The sequence below is a fragment of the Bombina bombina genome, chromosome 4 (genome assembly GCF_027579735.1).
Source record: "Bombina bombina isolate aBomBom1 chromosome 4, aBomBom1.pri, whole genome shotgun sequence".
In the NCBI taxonomy this organism is placed as follows: domain Eukaryota; kingdom Metazoa; phylum Chordata; class Amphibia; order Anura; family Bombinatoridae; genus Bombina; species Bombina bombina.
In genome coordinates, this window is record NC_069502.1 from 1,219,747,252 (window position 1) to 1,219,773,349 (window position 26,098).

Here is a 26,098-nt window from a genome sequence, read left to right on the forward strand (position 1 = left end):
CTTCTCTGCATCTGTTGCGAGCAAAACCATAGGGGTGCCAGAGACCCTGGCATGATTAATCAGTTGGACAACTTTCCTGATGTTATCTCTCGCCTCTCTACCTGGGATAAATCCCACTTGATCCCTATCTATCAAATCTGGAAGAATGTTGTTTAGCCTATTGGCTAGAATCTTGGCCAGTATCTTCATGTCAGTATTAATTAAGGAAATAGGTCTAAAATTACCTGGGCTTGTGGCTTGTTTACCCGGTTTAGGAAGAACCGATATATGTGCTTCTAGTAGCGTTCTAGTTAGGGTGGGATCATCTCTTAGTTTATTGAACAGTTGTAGCATGTGTAAGGCCAGGACTCCTTCACATTTTTTGTAATAGGCGGGCGTAAGTCCATCGGGGCCAGGGCTTTTCCCTGAAGGGATATCTTTTATAGCTTGTTGGAGTTCTTCTATCGTTATATGGGCCACTAGGGATTTGGCAGTTTGTTTATCAACTGTAGGAAGTTGCAGCGCTTGAAAGTATTGATCCAAGCCTACTTCTGGTGTAGAGTTGTCTCTAGTACAAATGCCACCCAAGTTATATAGTTTGTTGTAATAAGTTCGGAAGGTTTCAGCAATCTTATAGCTATCTTTCACTGTATCACCCTCTGGTGTCTCAAGGGAGTGTATATATGTGTTCAGTTGCTTCCTTTTTAGATTTGTTTCCCCCTTCAAAATAAAATTGTTTTAAAAATAATGCCTTGCATTGATAAGCTTCAGTCAGGTGTTGTTTGATCTGTTGTCTACTATCTGAGAGCTCAGCTAAGATTTGTTCATTGTTTGGGTTTTGTTTGTGTGTTGTTTCTAGAAAAGAGATCTTTTGTAAAAGTGAGTGGTGTTTCTCCCTGGCTAACCGGTTTAATTTAGATTTTTGTTTTATGAATAGGCCTCTTATCACAGATTTGTGAGCCTCCCATTCTAGTTGTCTAGATGATGAGGAATGTGAGTTTAAAGTGAAGTAATCAGAGACTTCCTTATGTACAGAGTTCAAAAAAATTGGATCATTTAGCAAGGAGTCCTCCAACCTCCAAATTTTTTGAGATATTGGTATATCTGGCCATAGGATGCTACACGTGACAGGGGCATGATCAGACCAAGTGATGGGACTGATGGAACAATCCCCAGTGATAGAAAGGCCATGGGAGTCGGTAAATATATGGTCAATTCTCGTATAACAGGTATGTGGGTTAGAGTAGAAGGTATAGTCCCTATCTGTTGGGTGTAGAGTCCTCCATATATCATGGATTCTGAGGCTATGTAAGATATTTCTAATGGCTCTGAGTTTCCTAGAAGCCACACCTGAAACCCCTTTTGATGAATCCAAGTGTGGTTCCAGCGACAGATTAAAATCCCCTCCCAAATATACCACGCCTTGAGAATGTTTGAGAATTAGGTTTGCTAATTTTTTTAAAAACCCAACTTGCGGCTGGTTTGGGGCATAGATGTTAATCAGTGTTATATGATGGCCATACAAAGAGCCTTTTATCAGGATGTACCTGCCAGCAGGGTCCTTTTCTAAATGTAGAATTTGCATAGGTAAAGATCTATGGAGTAGTACCCCCACACCCGCTTTTTTGTTTGGCCCAGAGGCGAAATATGCAGAGGGATATTGTTTATTATACCATTTAGGTTCTTTCCCTTTTTGGAAGTGGGTTTCCTGTAACATGATTATATGACTGTTAATTTTATTCAAGTCTCGGAAGGCTATGGAACGTTTCCCCGGGCTATTCAGCCCCTTGGCATTGATAGTAGTTATCTGTAGGGAATGGTTTTGAAATTTACTGATTTTGGGGGGCATTTTGGTACCTGGGAGGAGAGCCGGGAAGGAAAAAATATACTAAAAAAAAAAAAATTTGAAAGAAAAAAAGGGGGAGGGAGGGGAATCGGAAGGAAGTGGATTAGAAAAGACCGTTGAGAGGGTTAGAGGAGGGGAATAGCAAAATGCTTAGTAAAGATCTTAGAAGAAGGAAAAGTCAGAATATTAGTTAAGAATAAGAAGCAAAGGTTAAACTTTCTTTCTCGTATATACTTTACCAATTAGATAGGCGTAGTACTGAAAATACCTTTTAAACAACAATGGCAAATGAAGGAACAACAGCAAAAACAATAACAATTGGGGGTAATACACCCAAGTTCAGCAAACAAAAAACATGAATATATCTCGCAAAATGAAATGAATCCTCACTTCTATATTAAAACTGTAGAGCGGCCAAGGAGGGAGGACAGGGGAAGGTTGGATTGGCGGGTTTCGATGTCTTCATGCGGAAGTAGGAAGGGTACAATGGGTTAGGTTAAAGAGGCAGAGGAATCCTGGTGGCCTGCGGTGCAAGAGGGAGGAAAAGGTGGGGGAGAGGTCAAGTATGGAAGAGCGCCTGTAGAGGGGGATTAGTAGAAAAGCATCACATTTAGATCAGAGAAACGGTTCTTACATTTGTTTTGCACGGTGTGCAAGTTCCCCAACCCTCTTTTCACACACGAGGTCTTAACCCCAGGGCAACCTACGGAAACCCGCATAAATCTTAAAAGTCTCATAGGCATCCTAAGGGTACCAATGCATTAGTGAGCAAGGCAGAAAAGAAGAGGGGGGGAGAAAGATAGAGAAGGTGGGGGGGAGGGGCAAATTTAGGTGAAAAAGAGAGGGGAGAGGAGGGGGAAGGGTAAAATGCGGGGTGAGGTGGAGAAAGAATACAATTAGGAAATTGAGAAAGGGAGAGAGGGGAAGGGGAGAGCATGAGACGAGAGAGGGGAGAGCAAAACATATCGTGCGGAGTGTAGGAGGTAACATTTGGTTGCTAAATAAAGATAAGCACATACCCAGCAAATCTAATAATCACCATCATGATATGCAGCCTCCCAGCTACTGAAATAACATTGTGCAAAAGAAAAAATCTTGTTCTAGCTTACAGTGAATTCTTTATATATCCTCGTCCCTTCCCCCCATAGATAAGGAGAGAATGCATAAACACCTTGCAAAGTAGAGCTGTTTAAATACCAAAACCTTAGTGTGAGGAGCATATCCCAGTTTGCCTAGAGCTCTGTGTGGATGGGGTATCATCATTGAAAACACTATGCCAGTCCCCGAGCCCCCCGGGATCAAGACCAATATTAACAGCATTCTCGCTGTAAAACACTGCATTACATACATATGTGCTCATTCCCCATTCAGAGGTAGGATTATCCCAGGGGTGATGGAAGGTGGATGGTAGAGGGTTGTGGTACGGTAGAAATGGAAGAATGGTGGGAGCATGAGGTATGATGAAGGTGTGAAGAAATGATAAAGGGAATGAGGGGAGAGGAGGGTCGGAAAAGGAGAATTAAGTTAAAAGAAAAAAAAAAAGTGGGGGTAAGAGAATGGGAGGGAACATGAGTGGGATGATATGTGGGACCGTATTTGGTTACTTAGTAGTTCCTCCAAGCAAGCATGTTATACACCTTATCTCATATCAGTCTCATATCAGATGTGTACTGAGGAACTTTTGATGTAAAATATCTTTCTTTTTTACATAGAGATGTTCAGGTGATATTTTCTAGTCAGCTTTTTACAGCTATACTGCATCACTTTTAAGTGTTTCAACATTTGGGTATCAAATCGATCGTGAGTATATATTGAACAAATTAAATTTACATCTGTTATACACAGTATCACACTATATTCTTGTTTCTTAATTTGTGGTGACACAACTACAGATTCCACCATCACTGAGTGAGCTGAGCCTGACAACTTTGTGAATCAGGATTGCACGATACTTGTAATATAATGAAAAAGGGATAATTCTCAATTAAGGCCCCATAAATAACTCATACCATCCAAAATACTAGCAATTCAAGAAAAAGGAGAGAGTATGTATATGAATCTATGAAAACATATATATGGGGGTGCTCACTGTCCTGAGGTTCAAAGTGTATACAAAAAGGAAAGAAAAAGTGGACAAAATAGAGCACTCACAGAAAATGATATCTATAATAGATATGCCCATACATATAAAGGCAGCGAAAACCCAGATACTCCGGATATAAAATATAACTTTTATTAAACATACATAAAAATAATATATAAATTAATGTGTGTAGTGTATTAAAACTTGGATTAAAAGGTGCAAGAGCTGGCAACCAGTCAAGGTAAGAAAATATATATGGCAATCGATATTATACTATAGAAGAATACAATGGTACTAAGTGAAGAGCTGCTCAAGGATGCACTCCTAGAAAACACACCGATACAAATTAACGTGGAGTGAAATAAAAATCACTATATATAAAATTGAGGGCGTGAATCAAATGAGCGTAACAATAATGGTGCAACTGATAACAGAAATCTGTTAGATATTATTATTTAAGCCTCATCTAACGAGAATAATAGGCGAGGATATAATCAGTTAGCCCGAGTATATTAGCGTAAATGGTGGCAGCTAGAAACAAAGTAACCACTTGTCAGTAACAACGAGAAGCAACAAAAAACTAAAGTACTAAGAAAAAGGGGGAGGCTAATACACGCCACAAATAACTGCATATAAAGGCGCTATAGCGTAAATACTAAATGGATTACTAAATCCACAATATTAGGGTGACTTAGAGTCCAACAATTAGATATTAACTAGATAATCTAATACCACATCTTTAACACTAGTATCCTGGTCGCCAGTTCAAGAGAAAAAAAGCCAGATGCGCATTTCGCCTGCAATGGCTTTATCAAAGGCACGATACTTGAGCTTAAGATAGCTTAAGTTTCTGTGAGTAGAAATTTGACACATTGTATTAACCTTGTTGTAATTATCACAATACTGCACCATTGTTACAAACTGCTATTTGTAACTGGCCCTTTAAATGGAAAATTGCCCTGCTTCCCTGGATTGTGGAGAAGCCTATTTGCCAGCCTCCTTCCTCATGACTATGGCCCCTGGAAGATTGTGCCCCTGAAAACGTATTAACTTTTATTGGGTGTGTATGGCCCTTTAAGAACCGTCTGGGAATATATTGTGACTTTGGTGAACAATGCCCCTTTAAGACTATGTCCCCAGACCTGTAAAATAACTTGTCCCTGGCTTTCTCCCACTTGGTTCAGTAAATAGGGCTTACTGAACCAAGTACCACACAGGCAGACCACCAAGAAGTTAAAGTGTGCAGGCAATTTACCTCCCAGGCTGTGAGGTTACTGCAGGTTAGTTGCCGACCACTGGGTGGCCGCAGTTCGTGCAAACGAACACGTGGCGGCGGCCATCTTTGTTCATTTGAATGCGGTCAGCGGTGTATGCTAAAGATTCTGTGGAACTAAAATCGGATGCGCAAATACACGAACACCGCTGACCCTTACCTTCTCCCATACGGAACTTGCAGCTCCAGAGACTAAGTCCCGTTCGAAAATGGGACTTAGTCATTTTTTCTGCATGAAATTGACCGACCGCACAGCCCAAATCTATGGAACTGTTTTGGGCAGGAAATTGTGCTTGCGGTCGGTCATAAAGGAACCTCCAGCTAACTTTTGATCCACTGGAGGGATTTGGCTGATTTTTGGAAGTATTTATGTTTGATGTATGCTGAGTCTGAAAATGTAACTTTTATGGAGATTGAATGTATGGTTTTAAAGTTACAATGTATGTGTGAAAACTGTATTTTTACTGTATGTAATAATTATGTTAACTGCTTATCTGAGGGGAGGGGATGTGTGGGTTGTACTGTTATTTGATTGGTTATTTTATGCCTCCCCCTGGATGTGTCCTGTATGTGCACAACCGTAATAAAAACCAGGCTGGGTGTTCCAGCACCTGAGACCACTTCTGACCCTCTAACTTGCAGCCTTGACTCATGTTTGTAGGGGACAGATATAATCACTACAGGTATTGCTATGCTCTTCATACTCCCTTAGCTACTGAGCTCTTGTAAGAGCTCTTGTTCCTGATCCTGCTTCACTCTACAGAAGGAAGAGGTTCACCTACTGGAGCCTGGTCATAGGTCCAGGGCACAGAGCAGATGGCGAGATACCAGCCCAGCAGCGGTGGTTCGTAGAGTCTGCATTACTTATGGTGGCTACGCAGTAGTTATGGTGTCTACGGTGCTGATGATCCTTTGGTGAGCGCTAGGAGCATCCTTTTCTACGGTCCAACTTCCAGCCAGCCTGGAGGCAACCGTAACAACCATAATTTGTTCTTTTCTTATTTTTGAGATACCGTGATTTTGGGAAATTTTCACATTGCTGATACACAATATCCTTTTTTATTTATATCATTTTTTTTCTTTCTACTTTTAGTTGTAGCAATGGTTTGATATCAGCCTGCCCCTTGTCCCCTCACCGTACTGCCTGGGTAGTAAGATCGCCTCTCTAACATGGAGGATTAGAATAACACAATACCTTTGTGACATAATAATGGAGAATGGGTGCAGTCACTCCTCACACTGCAGGGATACATGGCGCATGCATTCACATGCGCCAAAAAAACACTGACTGTGTATTGGTAGCATGTGGTCATATGATGTATGTATGGGCCCAATAGAATTTAAAAAATAAAAAATAAAAAAAATTTTAAATGCATAATGCAATGCGGGACAGACCCCTAAAATAAAGACTGTTGGGGGGTTTAAGATTTTAGGTCCTGAATTGCCTCCTTACCTTTTCTAATGTTGAGAACAGGTCCAGAGGTAGGAAGAGGGTTACTTACCAGTCTGAAATACTGCCAATAGTGCAATTCCATGAGTAACGGAATCAGACTATGACATAGTGAGTTCAACCTATACAAATATAAAATACTTACAAAAAGCTCCACTTAATCTTAAATAATCCCACTAAAGGGTGACCCATTTAATACAAGCAATCATATCCATGAATTTTGTTTCTAGACAGAAATGTATCCAAACAATTTTTAAATGTATCTAGGGTAATTAGCATTCACTACCTCCTTTGGTAATGAGTTCCACAGTTTTATTACAGTTTTAATCTCCTTTTCTCCAACCTTAAATTGTGACCTCTTGTAACAAACAATTTTCTTGGAATAAACATAAGGGTCTCAAGGCGCTGCTCATTTTATTGACCTCGGAAGGATGAGTGGACCTCACTGGGGATCAAACCTGCAACCCTTGGGTTACTAGAAAGCTCAGCCAGAGTGCATTAGCATGCTGAGCTATCTGTCCGGCTATATATGGGCTTTGAATATATTTATATAAAGTAATGATGTCACCTCTCAAATGCATTTTTTCTAAAGAAAACAGACCCAGTTTGGCTAGCCTCTCCTCATAGCTTAAATTCTCCATTCCCCTTATTAGCTTTGTGGCCCTTCTCTGAAATTTTTCTAGTTCTGCAGTATCTTTTTTTGCGATTAGTCCCCAGAACTGCACTTCATACTCAAGGTGAGGTCTTACCAGGGATTTATATAGTGACATAATTATGCTTTCCTCCCTTGAATCAATGCCTCTTTAAATACATGCTAATATCTTATTCGCCTTTTAAAATACCGAAATCCGTGTCCCAACACTAATGTAAATAAATCATCATAATCCAATAGCTCACAAAGAAGCCCATCTAAAACACTATCAAAACAATGTAAATATTATTATGTATGAGTTATCTTTCATAAGCTGGTCCCCTTTGAAAACTGGTAACAGAATCACCAGTTCTGAGACACGGTATTACAAGTGTTCACACAAAATCAATAAATTCAGCTTCTAGAATTACCTCTACATTTGAATAATTTGTATTATATGATGGTGACATTTGAAAAATTCTTGTACATATTTTTTTATAAAAGCTGACAACTTGTTTAACCCTGTACATATTTTTTTAATAAAGTAAAGTAATCGCCATGCTATGGTAACGGAATCACTCAGTCAAAATCAGTAAAGTTAAGAATTACATTGCTTATAAATTGGTAGATTAGAATTTATTTACTTCTGTTTTACAGTGTATTTTAGAATAAATTTATAAACAGTAACTTACTTGGAGCTGGATTATTTGAAAAAGAAAACTTAGTTTTAACATTTTGGGCCCCATGTATTAAATGGCGTGCAGACAGCTTCTCAACTTGACAGCCTTCCCTGCATTTGGGCAGTCGATCTGTCCGTCCGCTAGAGCAATGTTCAAATATAGGACCAGCACTATTATCAGTTTAACCAGGTACTATCGAGAGTTACTGCCAAACTTACATATAATATAGCAAAAAATTCAAAAGAGGTTGTCCTAAAGTATATAAAATCCCTGTATTGCTTCATCTAAAGACAAAACACAATGTTTCGGGGGCGTTCCCCTTAATCATATGATGAGTGTGTGTTGCCCGCCACATCATTCCCTCAAGAAAAGGGACTGTCAATCACTGAGAACAAGCAAGCACTCTGTGATTTCTCTTCGCTACCTCAGAAGCAGACTCGCATGTGCGAAACAGGCCCCGAAAGGATTTCGGAGCAGCTTACACTGCTTGGTACATGGAGCCCATAATATGAATAAAGATAATTAGAACTCTTAAGTAATACAAACTACAAATTCAAAATAAGAAATGTAGTAACCAAGCAGACAAATTCATTCCTTGACATGTAGATTTACTCAGCTTCTGCAATAGGACAACTAAAACAATAAGACTGTCTGTTATCAATATTGGGGTGCTGCAACAACTTCAGCACTGTTTTATCTGTCATGATCCGGTGTACATGCGCTCAGGACACAGACCCTCGGGGCAGTGGTAGGGATTTGAAGACACCGACCCCTGACCCAGGGAAGAGTATCCTGGACATGGATAGATGATATTCTGTGATTCATAGTTGCTAGAAGTTATTGTAGAAGAAATGGAGAGTGCAACATTTGTATACAATATATTCTGACTTCACTGTGACTTATAGTTAGTTAATAGAAGTAACTGCAGGATTCAATGAGAGAAAAATATAGCAAAGTGGAATGTTCAGGCTTCAGAGTAATCTGGTAAAAGATTGACACTTAGATGCAAACTAAGGATTGTTGCAGGTTCACAGTACATAATATTATATAAAGCTGTATGTCAGAGTTAAGCACAGCTGCACAGGTATTTAGACAAGCTGCAAGTTTAGGCATTAATTACTGTTTGTGCATTTAGATGCAAACTTGGTTTGTTGCAGGTTCACAGTACATAATATTATAAAGAGCTGTATGTCAGTAATTAGCAGAGCAGCACAGGTGAAAGTTAAGTTTAAGGCATCAATTACTGTTTGAACATATATTGGAGAATCACATGAAAGCTTTTAATTGAACACATAGATGCAGAGTTCAGAATATGTTAACATATTTGTAGAAGGATATTTCAGCAATGACAACTTGTAGCAGAGAAATAGTTATAAAGTTCTGAGTAGGATGCTGTTGTAATTAGAGAGTGATGATAACCAAAAGTATGCTTGATTTATAATAAAGTTCTGAATTTGTTAAGTAGCAGTGTCCAGGAAACAGAAAATGGAATTATTTGGATACTTGCGATTTGATGATTTTAGGCATTGGAATAGAAAATGCTGTAGGTTGAAATAGTTGGTAAATTCATACAGGAAACAGTCACAGACCTCTGTTGTTCAGGATCACAACTTCAATGTTAAAGCAAGGCACATTAGACCTGAGAAGGCTTAAAAAGAGGCTGAGGTAATCAGGTGCATGAATGATTAATGAGGCAGGCAGGCAAGCTGAATGTGAATACTGCCCAAATGCAGCAGTCAGAGAAGGATTTCTTAAAGGGATAGTGACATTAGGCTGAGATATGTTACATTATCTACCCAACATCTGCCTAAACGTACTTCCTGCAGTATTTTGCTTCCTAAGGAATGAAACTTCAAGTGCATTGACAGTAAGTACCTGAGCTATACACTACTTTACCAGGGGCGGACTGACAAGTCGGGCAAATCGGCCCTTGCCCGAGGGCCCCACACCTACAGACCTTTTGCCTGCATACTCAAAATAAAATCACCAGGATTATTATTCGTTTTTCTTTCTTTCTGTCGTTGTACATCCAATGGTTCATGTCCATAAATGAGTGTATTTTCAGTAATGAGGAATATTTCTTGTATTCTACAATACCTCTTCCTACTGACTTAACATAATGTGTTTGATGTGTTTGTGGCAAAGATACTTCTTCCCATCTTTCATTTAACATGGCACAGTTTTTATCAATCTGCTCCTTACTTATGAACATGATTTTATTATTGTAAACATTTTTAATGGCAACTTGATAAAACTCTTTGGCGCTATTCATTAGTTACTCCAAGGCAAGCTATCTATACAGTTCTTTGAACTCTGCCACCAATTCCATCAACCACACAGCCTGTAATAATCAATTTACCAAGGGACTTTGCGATCAGCTGATCAGATCTGTGTAAATGGTTTGCACTTCCTGTTCAATCAACTTCCTCATCAGGGAGGCAACCAATGAAAAAAAAAAAATTATACATTGAAAGTGGGAACTGAACAGAATGTAGTGATTCTGTTACCAGCATATGATGATTCCGTTACCAGCAAACGGGTGACTCTGTTACCACAAATTATGAGGTGGAAAATATCTTAGAATCACCTCCTTTTGGTCTTGAGGTGCATTGAGGAACCTTAATACAAACCTGAATGTCATGGTAAATAAGTCAAATTTTGAAGGAGTGATACAACTTTTGTATCTTTTCTGGTGACAGAATCACCTTCATTGTATATTTTTATTTAGCCACAATTACCAAAGGAAATTACTTATCATTATGCTAATCCTCATTTTGAAGGATCAAGTGTTGATTTTATCAAAGATGTATGTCATGAACACCTCATGATTTAGATGCTAATGGGTCAATTTTCTTTAGCTTGTGTGCTAAAACCTTTTTTTTTTTCCAGAAGAAATTTGTTTTCCAGATCTTTTTCATCATATTCTTAACATAAATGATGTATAACATAAACCAAAACAATATCCAGAGCTGGATCCATTTGCAGCAAGTTACAATGTACAATTCATATAACATCTTAGACATAGGCATCTACTTATCAAGCCGTCAACCGCAAATACGCTGGAATTCTGCAGCGTATTTGTGGCGAGCCTGATTCCCCTTAGTTATCAAACCCTACAGACCGGCAAAAGTAGAATTTTGTGACGTAACATACGATCCACCGGACTCAGTCTGACACAGATCGATGCTTACGTCATTACAGATCTCCCCAATGCAAATTCGGCACTATCTGACTACTTTTGCTAGTTATCAAATTTCTACCAGGTACGCTCGCCACTTTTCCGGCCCAGCGTACCTGGTTTTCAATCCGCTGCCCTGGAGGCGGCAGATGCCATAGGACTCAATGGGAGTCTGAAAGCAACGAAAGCTTATGTTTGCTGCTGCCCGATATCCCATTGATTCCTATGGTAATGTTTACACCTAACACCCTAACATGTACCCCGAGTCTAAACACCCCTAATCTGCCCCCCCCTACACTGCCGCCACCTACATTATACTTATTAACCACTAAACTGCTGCTCCGCCACCGCCGCCACCTACATTATACTTATTAACCCCTAAACTGCCGCTCCACCACCGCCGCCGCCACCTACCTTATACTTATTAACCCCTAATCTGATGCCCCGCCACCGCCGCCACTTACATTATACTTATTAACCACTAATTTGCCCCCCCTACACTGCCGCCACCTACATTATACTTATTAACCCCTAATCTGCCGCCCCGACACCGCCGCCACCTACATTATACTAATTAGCCCCTAATCTGCCGCCCCGACACCGCTGCCACTTACATTATACTTATTAACCCCTAATCTGCCGCCCAACACCGCCGCCACCTACATAAAGTTATTAACCACTAATCTGCCCCCCCTACACCGCCGCCACCTACATTATACTTATTAACCCCTAATCTGCCACCCCCTACTCTGTTGCCACTATATTACATTTATTAACCCCTAAACCTAAGTCTAACCCTAACACCCCCTAACTTAAATATAATTTAAATAGATATAAATAAATATTCCTATCATTAAATAAATTATTCCTATTTAAAACTAAATACTTACCTATAAAATAAACCCTAAGATAGCTACAATATAACTAATAGTTACATTATAGCTATCTTAGGGTTTATTTTTATTGTACAGGCAAGTTTGTATTTATTTTAACTAGGTACAATAGTTATTAAATAGTTATTAACTATTTAATAACTTCCTAGTTAAAATAAATACAAATATACCTGTAAAATAAAATCTAACCTAAGTTACAATTACACCTAACACTACACTATAATTAAATAAATTCCCTAAACTAAATACAATTAAATAAAATTATCTAAAGTACAAAAACAAACAAACACTAAATTACAGAAAATAACAAACAAATTCCAAGATTTTTAAACTAATTACACCTAATCTAATCCCCCTAACAAAATAAAAAAGCTCCCCCCAAAATAAAAAAAGCCCTACACTACAATTAATTACAAATATACCTTAAAAGGGCCTTTTGCAGGGCATTGCCCCAAAGTAATCAGCTCTTTTAATAATACATAAGAAAAAAAGATACCTTACAACAGCACTCTTTGTCTATCATGCTGGACTTACCTGTCGTTTAGCCGTGTGATGTGACTGTAGCGGCCTTCCAAAATCCCTTACGTGTAGTTTACTGAAGTGTTGTGGTCATCTTCTATCACAGTACCTGCAGTTGCAAGCTATAACAGGTTTCTGGGAGATTGAAAAGTAAAAACTTCTCCTTTTGTGGATCATTCTGTGTTATGGCTACCTGCTTACACCACCCAGGACACTGAACGATAAGTACCTTAACTATTTCAGTATGAACTGTGCCTTTTTCAGATATATTTAAATAAGTGCATTTATTTCAAGTGTTAGGTTTCTTCCTTTATTTTATTATGATGTTTATTGTTCTATTGCCATTGGGTATATTAGATTATTGTAAACTGTGCACAGTAGGTTTGGTATAGGACAATTTACTATATCAATTAAATATTTCTTTATTAGACAAAGAGTGCTGTTGTAAGGTATCTTTTTTTCTTATGTATTATTGATTAGTTAGCTTAATACCTTAGCACCGATATTACCAGATATCCTAAGTCTTAAAGATTATTAGTAGACCTGAGCAAAGTTTATAATTTTAGTTTAATCAACTCTTTTACCTGTAAAAAAAAATTACAACCCCCCAACATTAAAACCCACCACCCACACAACCAACCCTACTCTAAAACCCACCCAATACCCCCTTAAAAAACCTAACACTAACCATCACCTTACTGTGAGAAGTCTTCACCCAACTGGGCCGAAGTCCTCAACAAATCCGGCAGAAGTGGTCCTCCAGACAGGCAGAAGTGGTCCTCCAGATGGGCAGAAGTGGTCCTCCAGATGGGCAGAAGTCTTCATCCAGATGGCATCTTCTATCTTCATCCGTCCGGCGTGGAGCGAGTCCATCTTCAAGACATCCGATGCGGAGCATCCTCTTCTGATGACGTCTTCTTGTTGAATGAAGGTACCTTTAAGTGACGTCATCCAAGATGGCGTCCCTTCAATTCCGATTGGCTGATAGAATTCTATCAGCCAATCGGAATTAAGGTAGAGAAAATCCTATCGGCTGATGCAATCAGCCAATAGGATTTAAGTCCAATCAGCCAATAGGATTGAGCTCGCATTCTATTGGCTGTTCTAATCAGCCAATAGAGTGCGAGCTCAATCCTATTGGCTGATTAGATCAGCCAATAGGATTGAACTTAAATTGATTGCATCAGCCGATAGGATTTTTTCTACCTTAATTCCGATTGGCTGAATTCTATCAGCCAATCGGAATTGAAGGGACGCCATCTTGGATGATGTCACTTAAAGGTACCTTCATTCAACAAGAAGACGTCATCAGAAGAGGATGCTCGGCGTCGAATGTCTTAAAGATGGACCCGCGCCGGATGGATGAAGATAGAAGATGCCGTCTGGATGAAGACTTCTGCCCATCTGGGGGACCACTTCTGCCCGTCTGGAGGACCACTTCTGCCGGATTCATTGAGGACTTCGGCCCAGTTGGGTGAAGACTTCTCACGGTAAGGTGATCTTCAAGGGGTTAGTGTTAGTTTTTTTTAAGGGGTTATTGGGTGGGTTTTAGAGTAGGGTTGGTTGTGTGAGTGGTGGATTTTAATGTTGGGGGGGTTGTAATTTTCTTTTACAGGTAAAATTGCTGATTACTTTGGGGCAATGCCCCGCAAAAGGCCCTTTTAAGGGCTATTTGTAATTTAGTGTAGGGTAGGGCTTTTTTTTATTTGTGGGGGCTCTTTTATTTTGTTAGGGGGATTAGATTAGGTGTAATTAGTTTAAAAATCTTGTAATTTGTTTATTATTTTCTATAATTTAGTGTTTGTTTTTGTACTTTAGATAATTTTATTTAATTGTATTTAGTTTATGGAATTTATTTAATTATAGTGTAGTGTAATTGTAACTTAGGTTAGGTTTTATTTTACAGGTATATTTGTATTTATTTTAACTAGGAAGTTATTAAATAGTTAATAACTATTTAATAACTATTGTACCTAGTTAAAATAAATACAAATTTGCCTGTAAAATAAAAATAAACCCTAAGATAGCTACAATGTAACTATTAGTTATATTGTAGCTATCTTAGGGTTTATTTTATAGCTAAGTATTTAGTTTTAAATAGGAATAATTTATTTAATGATAGTTATATTTATTTAGATTTATTTAAATTATATTTAAGTTAGGGGGTGTTAGGGTTAGACTTAGGTTTAGGGGTTAATAAATTTAATATAGTGGCGGCGGTGTAGGGAGGGCAGATTAGGGGTTAATAAATATAATGTAGGGGGCAGCAGATTAGGGGTTAATAAGTATAATGTAGGTGGCAGAGGTGTAGGGGCGGCAGATTAGGGGTTAATAAGTATAATGTAGGTGCCGGCGGTGTAGGGGGCGGCAGATTAGGGGTTAATAAGTATAATGTAGGTGGCGGCAGTGTAGGGGGCGTCAGATTAGGGGTTAATAAGTATAATGTAGGTGGCGGCGGTGTAGGGGCGGCAGATTAGGGGTTAATAAGTATAATGTAGGTGGCGGCGGTGTAGGGGGCGGCAGATTAGGGGTTTATAAGTATAATGTAGGTGGCGGCGGTGTAGGGGGGGACAGATTAGGGTTTAATAAGTATAATGTAGGTGGCGGCGGTGTAGGGTGCGGCAGATTAGGGGTTAATAAATATAATGTAGGGGGCGGAGGTGTAGGGGGCGGCAGATTAGGGGTTAATAAATATAATGTAGGTGGCGGCGGTGTAGGGGGCGGAAGATTAGGAGTTAATAAGTGTAATGTAGGTGGCGGTGGGCTCCGGGAGCGGCGGTTTAGGGGTTAAACGCTTTATTTAGTTGCGGCGGGGTCCATGAAAGGCGGTTTAGGGGTTAATACATTTATGAGAGTTGCGGTGGGCTCTGGGAGTGGCGGTATAGGGGGTAAACAGTTTAGTATAGTGTGGGTGTTTAGTGACAGGGTACCAATAAAGCTGGGAAAAAGCCGAAGAGCAGCGAGATCGATGACTGTTAGTTAACAACAGTCCGCTGCTCATCGCCCCATACTTGGTGTGCGGCTTTTTGACAGCTTTTTTGATAATTTTGGAGAATGTATTCAGGTCCGCGGCAGCGATGTTAGGCGATCTTAGGCGAGCGTATTGGTGCCGACGAATGCAAGTAAGTTGACGGCTTGATAAGTAGATGCCATAGTCTCCATATATATATCTTAGCTTCTGAACACTAGTCTTAATGTACAATCTCTTATAATAATAACCTATACGTAATCCAGATCTGGATCTGTTTCCATCAGATTATAATATACACATTATCTTATGTCTACACATCCTAGCAGACTAGGTCTGACTTCTAACATTTAATTATATCCTTGACACATTCATAGACCACTCTGTCATTGTCTGGCAAGCATTTCTCAAGACCTGCATAAACACTGAATAACATTACCCCACGGATCACCTAATAACCATTTAAATGCAATCTAGAGCGTCCTGCGTATGTGACTCCCTGAAGATAGGATTTACTAGGCCTTAGTGTAGTTTATATGTCTGGTCTGATCTGTTATCTTATTTTTTTCCTTTAAACTAATAGATGTATTTGAACTAATCTAGTTCAGTAAGGTCTTCGTTATGTCATTCCATCTTTGATCAACTTTTTCTGTATTAACCCTAACCCCAGTTTCCCTCTGCACTCCCTTCCATACCTCCTTTATCTATGGGAACACAAAAATAAACAAACGAACAAACAAACAAACAAACCAACAAACAAGAACAAAAACAAAACAAGACAAAACAAAAAAACAAAACAAAATAAAGCAAAACAAAAACCCCTTCTCCCCCCTGCCCCCTCAGTCTGTCCAAGAACTAGGCAATCGGCCTGTTAATAGTGCCATACTGAAATAATCCGATTTATTTAATGGGGATATTATCTGTTTCTGGAGTGGTTCACTTTTGACCATTTCTGAAAAAAGTTGACCTTTTTTTCCCCGGAGGGAGCGTGATCTCAAAATGCTCCAAATGGATCTGTGAAAGGGTTTTATTATTAAATTCCCTCATAGAGGGCCCATTTTTCATTTTCCAGGACCTTAGTACCAAATTACGTCCTATTAGAATTGCTGTGTTTATTAAATCTGTATTTTCTCCAACTTGACCCCTATCCCGCAGGAAGAGAACGTGCCCAGCATCCAACTTGGTTTTGCTCTCTAAAGATCTGTTTAACCAATAGTTTATTCTATTCCAGAATTTTTGAATTTTCGGACACAACCATATGCAATGTATAAGATCTGCTTTTGGAAATCTACATCTATAGCAACAATATTCCTCTCGCTTTGACCACCTAGACAGATCTGCCAGTGTGATGTATGCTTTATATAATATTTTCATATGCGATTCTCTCCACCCAATATTCCCAGATAATTTATGCATCGTCAGAAATTTGTTGCTGTGTTTTCCTTTAGATAAGCCAGAGCCTAATAAATAGTTTCTAAGTTCCACTTGCCTGTGTGTTTCTGGCTTACACAGCATACTGTGGTTAATTGCTGCCCTAGCAGCCACGACTCATATCTGCTTAACATTATTTAAAATTTTAAAAAAAAACTTGTAAATCATTTTGCTAGTGTAATCTAATTTCATTTTCTATCAGGCCTGTGTGTTTCTGGCTTACACAGCATACTGTGGTTAATTGCTGTCCTAGCAGCAGCCAGCCACCACTCATATCTGCTTAACATTATTTTAAATAAATAAAAAAAACTTTTAAATCATTTTGCTAGTGTAATCTAATTTCAATTTCTATCAGGCCTGTGTGCTTCTGGCTTACACAGCATACTGTGGTTAATTGCTGTCCTAGCAGCAGCCAGCCACCACTCATATCTGCTTAACATTATTTTAAATAAAAAAAAAACTTTTAAATAATTTTGCTAGTGTAATCTAATTTCATTTTCTATCAGGCCTGTGTGTTTCTGGCTTACACAGCATAATGTTGTTAATTGCTGTCCTAGCAGCAGCCAGCCACCACTCATATCTGCTTAACATTATTTTAAATTTAAACAAAAAAACTTTTAAATCATTTTGCTAGTGTAATCTAATTTCATTTTCTATCAGGCCTGTGTGTTTCTGGCTTACACAGCATACTGTGGTTAATTGCTGTCCTAGCAGCAGCCAGCCACCACTCATATCTGCTTAACATTATTTTAAATTTAAACAAAAAAACTTTTAAATCATTTTGCTAGTGTAATCTAATTTCATTTTCTATCAGGCCTGTGTGTTTCTGGCTTACACAGCATACTGTGGTTAATTGCTGTCCTAGCAGCAGCCAGCCACCACTCATATCTGCTTAAAATTATTTTAAATTTAAAAAAAAAAACTTGTAAATCATTTTGCTAGTGTAATCTAATTTCTTTTCTATCAGGCCTGTGTGTTTCTGGCTTACACAGCATACTGTGGTTAATTGCTGTCCTAGCAGCAGCCAGCCACCACTCATATCTGCTTAACATTATTTTAAATTTTAAAAAAAACTTTTAAATCATTTTGCTAGTGTAATCTAATTTCATTTTCTATCAGGCCTGTGTGTTTCTGGCTTACACAGCATACTGTGGTTAATTGCTGCCCTAGCAGCCAAGACTCATATCTGCTTAACATTATTTTAAATTTAAAAAAAACTTGTAAATCATTTTGCTAGTGTAATCTAATTTCATTTTCTATCAGGCCTGTGTGTTTCTGGCTTACACATCATACTGTGGTTAATTGCTGCCCTAGCAGCCACGACTCATATCTGCTTAACATTATTTTAAATTTTAAAAAAAACTTGTAAATCATTTTGCTAGTGTAATCTAATTTCATTTTCTATCAGGCCTGTGTGTTTCTGGCTTACACAGCATACTGTGTTAATTGCTGTCCTAGCAGCAGCCAGCCACCACTCATATCTGCTTAACATTATTTTAAATAAATAAAAAAAAACTTTTAAATCATTTTGCTAGTGTAATCTAATTTCAATTTCTATCAGGCCTGTGTGCTTCTGGCTTACACAGCATACTGTGGTTAATTGCTGTCCTAGCAGCAGCCAGCCACCACTCATATCTGCTTAACATTATTTTAAATAAAAAAAAAACTTTTAAATAATTTTGCTAGTGTAATCTAATTTCATTTTCTATCAGGCCTGTGTGTTTCTGGCTTACACAGCATAATGTGGTTAATTGCTGACATCATCATCACACTAAAAACACTCCCCCTCCTTCCTCTCTTACGAGCTGCACACACCATTTCCTTTTAATCCGTTTAAGAATGTCCATACAATTGAAGATAAATAAAAATACATTCTACTGTGGACAACTTTAAAGCTAACACGGCTGTTTTGCTTCAAGGCAATAATAATTTGTTTAGTGACATACACACAGACATTCCCCTCCTCCCCCCTCAGTGATCATTTACAAGGCACCACGCTGCAGAACGTCTATTTTTCCCATTCGGTCACTTCCTGGTCACTGCTGATAGATACACACATCTCATAAAGTTTGCCAGAAGCGCAAAATCTGTCACTGATGAAAATGTCTGTTGCTGATCTGACAATATATGACTGGTCAGTCCAAAATCTTACTGAGGGTAGTGAGTTAAATAGAGGTAGAGTGACGGTGTGGGAGAGAGCTGCAGCAGGAGCCACTACGGCTGGGTTATCAGGACCTTTCCCAGGGGTTACAATTTGCATATGCTCATTATGACAGGCAGTGTTTAGCATACACAGAACAGTGGACGGAGCTTCTGTTGTGCTTGCCTGCATACCAGGAATACCAGTCCAACTTTGACTGGTATTCCTGGTATGCAAGCAAGCAAAATAAACGCTCCGTTCACTGTGAGATTGCTGAATAATACTGCCTGTCAATGCTGCTAGTAATATATGTCTAATGTGATCATATACTGCTAGTAATGTATGTCTAATGTGATCATATACTGCTAGTAATGTATGTTTAATGTGATCATGTACTGCTAGTAATGTATGTCTAATGTGTTCATGTCTAATGTGATCATGTACTGCTAGTAATGTATGTCTAATGTGATCATATACTGCTAGTAATGTATGTCTAATGTGATCATGTACTGCTAGTAATGTATGTCTAATGTGTTCATGTCTAATGTGATCATGTACTGCTAGTAATGTATGTCTAATGTGATCATGTACTGCTAGTAATGTATGTCTAATGTGATCATATACTGCTAGTATATATACAGGGCTGATGTATCTGCTGCTACTGTATACAGGGCTGGTGTCACTGTTGCTCTTGTATACAGGGCTGGTGTCACTGCTGTTACTGTATACAGGGCTGGTGTCACTGCTGTTACTGTATACAGGGCTGGTGTCACTGCTGTTACTGTATACAGGGCTGGTGTCACTGCTGTTACTGTATACAGGGCTGGTGTCTCTGCTGTTAATGTATACATTGCTGGTGTCACTGCTATTACTGTATACAGCGCTGGTGTCACTGCTGTTACTATATACAGGGCTGATGTCACTGCTGTTACTGTATACAGGGCTAGTGTCACTGTTGCTCTTGTATACAGGGCATATGTATCTGCTGTTACTATATACAGGGCTGATGTATCTGCTGTTACTGTATACAGGGCTGGTGTCTAATGTTACTGTATACAGGGCTGGTGTCACGGCTGTTACTGTATACAAGGCTGGTGTCTCTGCTGTTACTGTATACAGGTCTGGTGTCTCTGCTGTTACTGTATACAGGGCTGGTGTCACTGCTGTTACTGTATACAGGGCTGGTGTCTACTGTTACTGTATACAGGGCTGGTATCACTGCTGTTACTGTATACAGGGCTAGTGTCACTGTTGCTCTTGTATACAGGGCATATGTATCTTCTGTTACTGTATACAGGGCTGATGTCTCTGCTGTTACTGTATACAGGCCTGATGTCACTGTTGCTCTTGTATACAGGGCTGGTGTCACTGTTGCTCTTGTATACAGGGCTGGTGTCTCTGCTGTTACTGTATACAGGGCTGGTGTCTCTGCTGTTACTGTAGCGTGACTTTGGCAAAGGGGTGTGGCTTTTAAAAATAGGTGTGGCTTGTTAAAAGGGGCGTGATTTTTTTAAAAAGGGGCGTGGCTTTCTAAAAGGGGCAGGGTCTTGTGCACCCCCATCCTAAAAATTCACCAGCCGCCACTGCTGCCATCGTGTGTGCCAGGCCCACTTGCTGCCAACTATTGCCACCAATCATATTTGTTATAACAGTATTGTAAATATTTAAAATCAAAACTTTTTTGACCGTGAATCATCAGTCTGCTAGTGCCATTGAATTGCAGTTGCCTGCCTGCCTGCCAGCGTGTGTGCCAGGCCCACTTGCCAACTAGTTACACCAATCATATTTGTTCTACTAGTATTGTAAATATTTAAAATAAAAAATTCTTAGATTGTGAGTCATCAGTCTGCTAGTGCAATTGAATTGCAGTTGCCTGCCTGCCAGCGTGTGTGCCAGGTCCACTAGCCAACTAGTGCCACCAATCATATTTGTTATAACAGTAGTGCAAATATTTTAAAAAAATATTTTTTGACTGTGAAAGATCAGTCTGCTAGTGTAATCTAATTGCAGTTGCCTGCCTGCCAGCGTGTGTGCCAGGCCCACTTGCTGCCAACTATTGCCACCAATCATATTTGTTATAACAGTATTGTAAATATTTAAAATCAAAACTTTTTTGACTGTGAATCATCAGTCTGCTAGTGCCATTGAATTGCAGTTGCCTGCCTGCCTGCCAGCGTGTGTGCCAGGCCCACTTGCCAACTAGTTACACCAATCATATTTGTTCTACTAGTATTGTAAATATTTAAAATAAAAAATTCTTAGATTGTGAATCATCAGTCTGCTAGTGCAATTGAATTGCAGTTTCCTGCCTGCCAGCGTGTGTGCCAGGTCCACTAGCCAACTAGTGCCACCAATCATATTTGTTGTAACAGTATTGAAAATATTTTAAATCAAAACTTTTTTGACAGTGAATCATCAGTCTGCTACTAGTGCCATTGAATTGCAGTTGCCTGCCTGCCAGCGTGTGTGCCAGGCCCACTTGCCAACAAGTTACACCAATCATATTTGTTCTAACAGTATTGTAAATTTTTAAAATAAAAAATTCTTAGACTGTGAATCATCAGTCTGCTAGTGCAATTGAATTGCAGTTTCCTGCCTGCCAGCGTGTGTGCCAGGCCCACTAGCCAACTAGTGCCACCAATCATATTTGTTGTAACAGTATAGAAAATATTTTAAATCAAAACTTTTTTGACTGTGAATCATCAGTCTGCTAGTGCCATTGAATTGCAGTTGCCTGCCTGCCAGTGTGTGTGCCAGGCCCACTTGCCAACTAGTTACACCAATCATATTTGTTCTAACAGTATAGTAAATATTTAAAATAAAAAAATTCTTAGACTGTGAATCATCTGTCTGCTAGTGCAATTGAATGGCAGTTTCCTTCCTGCCAGTGTGTGTGCCAGGCCCACTAGCCAACTAGTGCCACCAATCATATTTGTTGTAACAGTATTGAAAATATTTAAAATCAAAACTTTTTTGACAGTGAATCATCAGTCTGCTAGTGCCATTGAATTGCAGTTCCCTGCCTGCCAGTGTGTGTTCCAGGCCCACTTGCCAACTAGTTACACCAATCATATTTGTTCTAACAGTATTGTAAATATTTAAACTAAAAAATTCTTAGACTGTGAATCATCTGTCTGCTAGTGCAATTGAATTGCAGTTTCCTGCCTGCCAGCATGTGTGCCAGGCCCACTAGCCAACTAGTGCCACCAATCATATTTGTTGTAACAGAATTGAAAATATTTTAAATCAAAACTTTTTTGACTGTGAATCATCAGTCTGCTAGTGCCATTGAATTGCAGTTGCCAGCGTGTGTGCCAGACCCACTTGCCAACTAGTTACACGAATCATATTTGTTCTAACAGTATTGTAAATATTTAAAATAAAAAATTCTTAGACTGTGAATCATCTGTCTGCTAGTGCAATTGAATGGCAGTTTCCTGCCTGCCAGCGAGTGTGCCGGGTCTACTAGCCAACTAGTGCCACCAATCATATTTGTTGTAACAGTATTGAAAATATTTAAAATCAAAACTTTTTTGACTGTGAATCATCAGTCTGCTAGTACCATTGAATTGCAGTTGTCTGCCTGCCTGCCAGTGTGTCTGCCAGGCCCACTTTCCAACTAGTTACACCAATCATATTTGTTCTAACAGTATTGTAAATATTTAAAATAAAAAATTCTTAGACTGTGAATCATCTGTCTGCTAGTGCAATTGAATGGCAGTTTCCTGCCTGCCAGCGTGTGTGCCAGGCTCACTAGCCAACTAGTGCCACCAATCATATTTGTTGTAACAGTATTGAAAATATTTAAAATCAAAACTTTTTTTTTTTTTTTTTTTTTTTTATTGAGGATTAAGCAATACAACAGGTGTCACAACGCAGGTGACTAAAAAAATGCACATATATGCAAAAATTATATTGTTGTAATGACATAGTAAATATAGCTGTTGATGGGAATGTAGATCATATAAATCAAGCATATCAGGCATGAAATAAAATATCTACCGCATAAACCTCATTTTTAACTATTTTGAATAAGAATATAAACCTCATTTTTAAATAGTGTGAACAGACACAGGGGCAAACTAGGGCCTAGATTTAGAGTTCGGCGGTAGCCGTCAAAACCAGCGTTAGAGGCTCCTAACGCTGGTTTTAGGCTACCGCCGGTATTTGGAGTCAGTGATTAAAGGGTCTAACGCTCACTTTTCAGCCGCGACTTTTCCATACCGCAGATCCCCCTACGCCATTTGCGTAGCCTATCTTTTCAATGGGATCTTCCTAACGCCGGTATTTAGAGTCGTTTCTGCAGTGAGCGTTAGAGCTCTAACGACAAAATTCCAGCCGCCTGAAAATAGCAGGAGTTAAGAGCTTTCTGGCTAACGCCGGTTCATAAAGCTCTTAACTACTGTACCCTAAAGTACACTAACACCCATAAACTACCTATGTACCCCTAAACCGAGCTCCCCCCCACATCGCCGCCACTCGATTAAAAATTTTAACCCCTAATCTGCCGACCGCCACCTACGTTATACTTATGTACCCCTAATCTGCTGCCCCTAACCCCGCCGACCCCTATATTACATTTATTAACCCCTAATCTGCCCCCCACAACATCGCCGCCAGCTACTTACAATAATTAACCCCTAATCTGCCGCTCCGTAAACCGCCGCAACCTACGTTATCCCTATGTACCCCTAATCTGCTGCCCTAACATCGCCGACCCCTATATTATATTTATTAACCCCTAATCTGCCCCCCACAACGTCGCCGACACCTGCCTACACTTATTAACCCCTAATCTGCCGAGCGGACCTGAGCGCTACTATAATAAAGTTATTAGCCCCTAATCCGCCTCACTAACCCTATCATAAATAGTATTAACCCCTAATCTGCCCTCCCTAACATCGCCGACACCTAACTTCAATTATTAACCCCTAATCTTCCGATCGGAGCTCACCGCTATTCTAATAAATGTATTAACCCCTAAAGCTAAGTCTAACCCTAACACTAACACCCCCCTAACTTAAATATAATTTTAATCTAACGAAATAAATTAACTCTTATTAAATAAATTAATCCTATTTAAAGCTAAATACTTACCTGTAAAATAAACCCTAATATAGCTACAATATAAATTATAATTATATTATAGCTATTTTAGGATTAATATTTATTTTACAGGCAACTTGGTATTTATTTTAACTAGGTACAATAGCTATTAAATAGTTAAGAACTATTTAATAGTTACCTAGTTAAAATAATAACAAATTTACCTGTAAAATAAATCCTAACCTAAGATATAATTAAACCTAACACTACCCTATCAATAAAATAATTAAATAAACTACCTACAATTACCTACAATTAACCTAACACTACACTATCAATAAATTAAATAAACACAATTGCTACAAATAAATACAATTAAATAAACTAGCTAAAGTAAAAAAAATAAAAAAGAACTAAGTTACAGAAAATAAAAAAATATTTACAAACATAAGAAAAATATTACAACAATTTTAAACTAATTACACCTACTCTAAGCCCCCTAATAAAATAACAAAGCCCCCCAAAATAATAAATTCCCTACCCTATTCTAAATTAAAAAAGTTACAAGCTCTTTTACCTTACCAGCCCTGAACAGGGCCCTTTGCGGGGCATGCCCCAAGAAGTTCAGCTCTTTTGCCTGTAAAAAAAAACATACAATACCCCCCCCCCCCAACATTACAACCCACCACCCACATACCCCTAATCTAACCCAAACCCCCCTTAAATAAACCTAACACTAATCCCCTGAAGATCTTCCTACCTTGTCTTCACCATCCAGGTATCACCGATCGGTCCTGGCTCCGATATCTTCATCCAACCCAAGCGGGGGCTAGACATCCACTGAAGAAGTCCAGAAGAGGGTCCAAAGTCTTCCTCCTATCCGGCAAGAAGAGGACATCCGGACCGGCAAACATCTTCTCCAAGCGGCATCTTCGATCTTCTTCCATCCGGAGCGAAGCGGCAGGATCCTGAAGACCCCCAGCGCGGAACATCCATCCGGACCGACGACTGAACGACGAATGACGGTTCCTTTAAATGACGTCATCCAAGATGGCGTCCCTCGAATTCCGATTGGCTGATAGGATTCTATCAGCCAATCGGAATTAAGGTAGGAATTTTCTGATTGGCTGATGGAATCAGCCAATCAGAATCTAGTTCAATCCGATTGGCTGATCCAATCAGCCAATCAGATTGAGCTTGCATTCTATTGGCTGTTCCGATCAGCCAATAGAATGCGAGCTCAATCTGATTGGCTGATTGGATCAGCCAATCGGATTGAACTTGATTCTGATTGGCTGATTCCATCAGCCAATCAGAAAATTCCTACCTTAATTCCGATTGGCTGATAGAATCCTATCAGCCAATCGGAATTCGAGGGACGCCATCTTGGATGACGTCATTTAAAGGAACCGTCATTCGTCGTTCAGTCGTCGGTCCGGATGGATGTTCCGCGCTGGGGGTCTTCAGGATCCTGCCGCTTCGCTCCGGATGGAAGAAGATCGAAGATGCCGCTTGGAGAAGATGTTTGCCGGTCCGGATGTCCTCTTCTTGCCGGATAGGAGGAAGACTTTGGACCCTCTTCTGGACTTCTTCAGTGGATGTCTAGCCCCCGCTTGGGTTGGATGAAGATATCGGAGCCAGGACCGATCGGTGATACCTGGATGGTGAAGACAAGGTAGGAAGATCTTCAGGGGATTAGTGTTAGGTTTATTTAAGGGGGGTTTGGGTTAGATTAGGGGTATGTGGGTGGTGGGTTGTAATGTTGGGGGGGGGGTATTGTATGTTTTTTTTTACAGGCAAAAGAGCTGAACTTCTTGGGGCATGCCCCGCAAAGGGCCCTGTTCAGGGCTGGTAAGGTAAAAGAGCTTGTAACTTTTTTAATTTAGAATAGGGTAGGGAATTTATTATTTTGGGGGGCTTTGTTATTTTATTAGGGGGCTTAGAGTAGGTGTAATTAGTTTAAAATTGTTGTAATATTTTT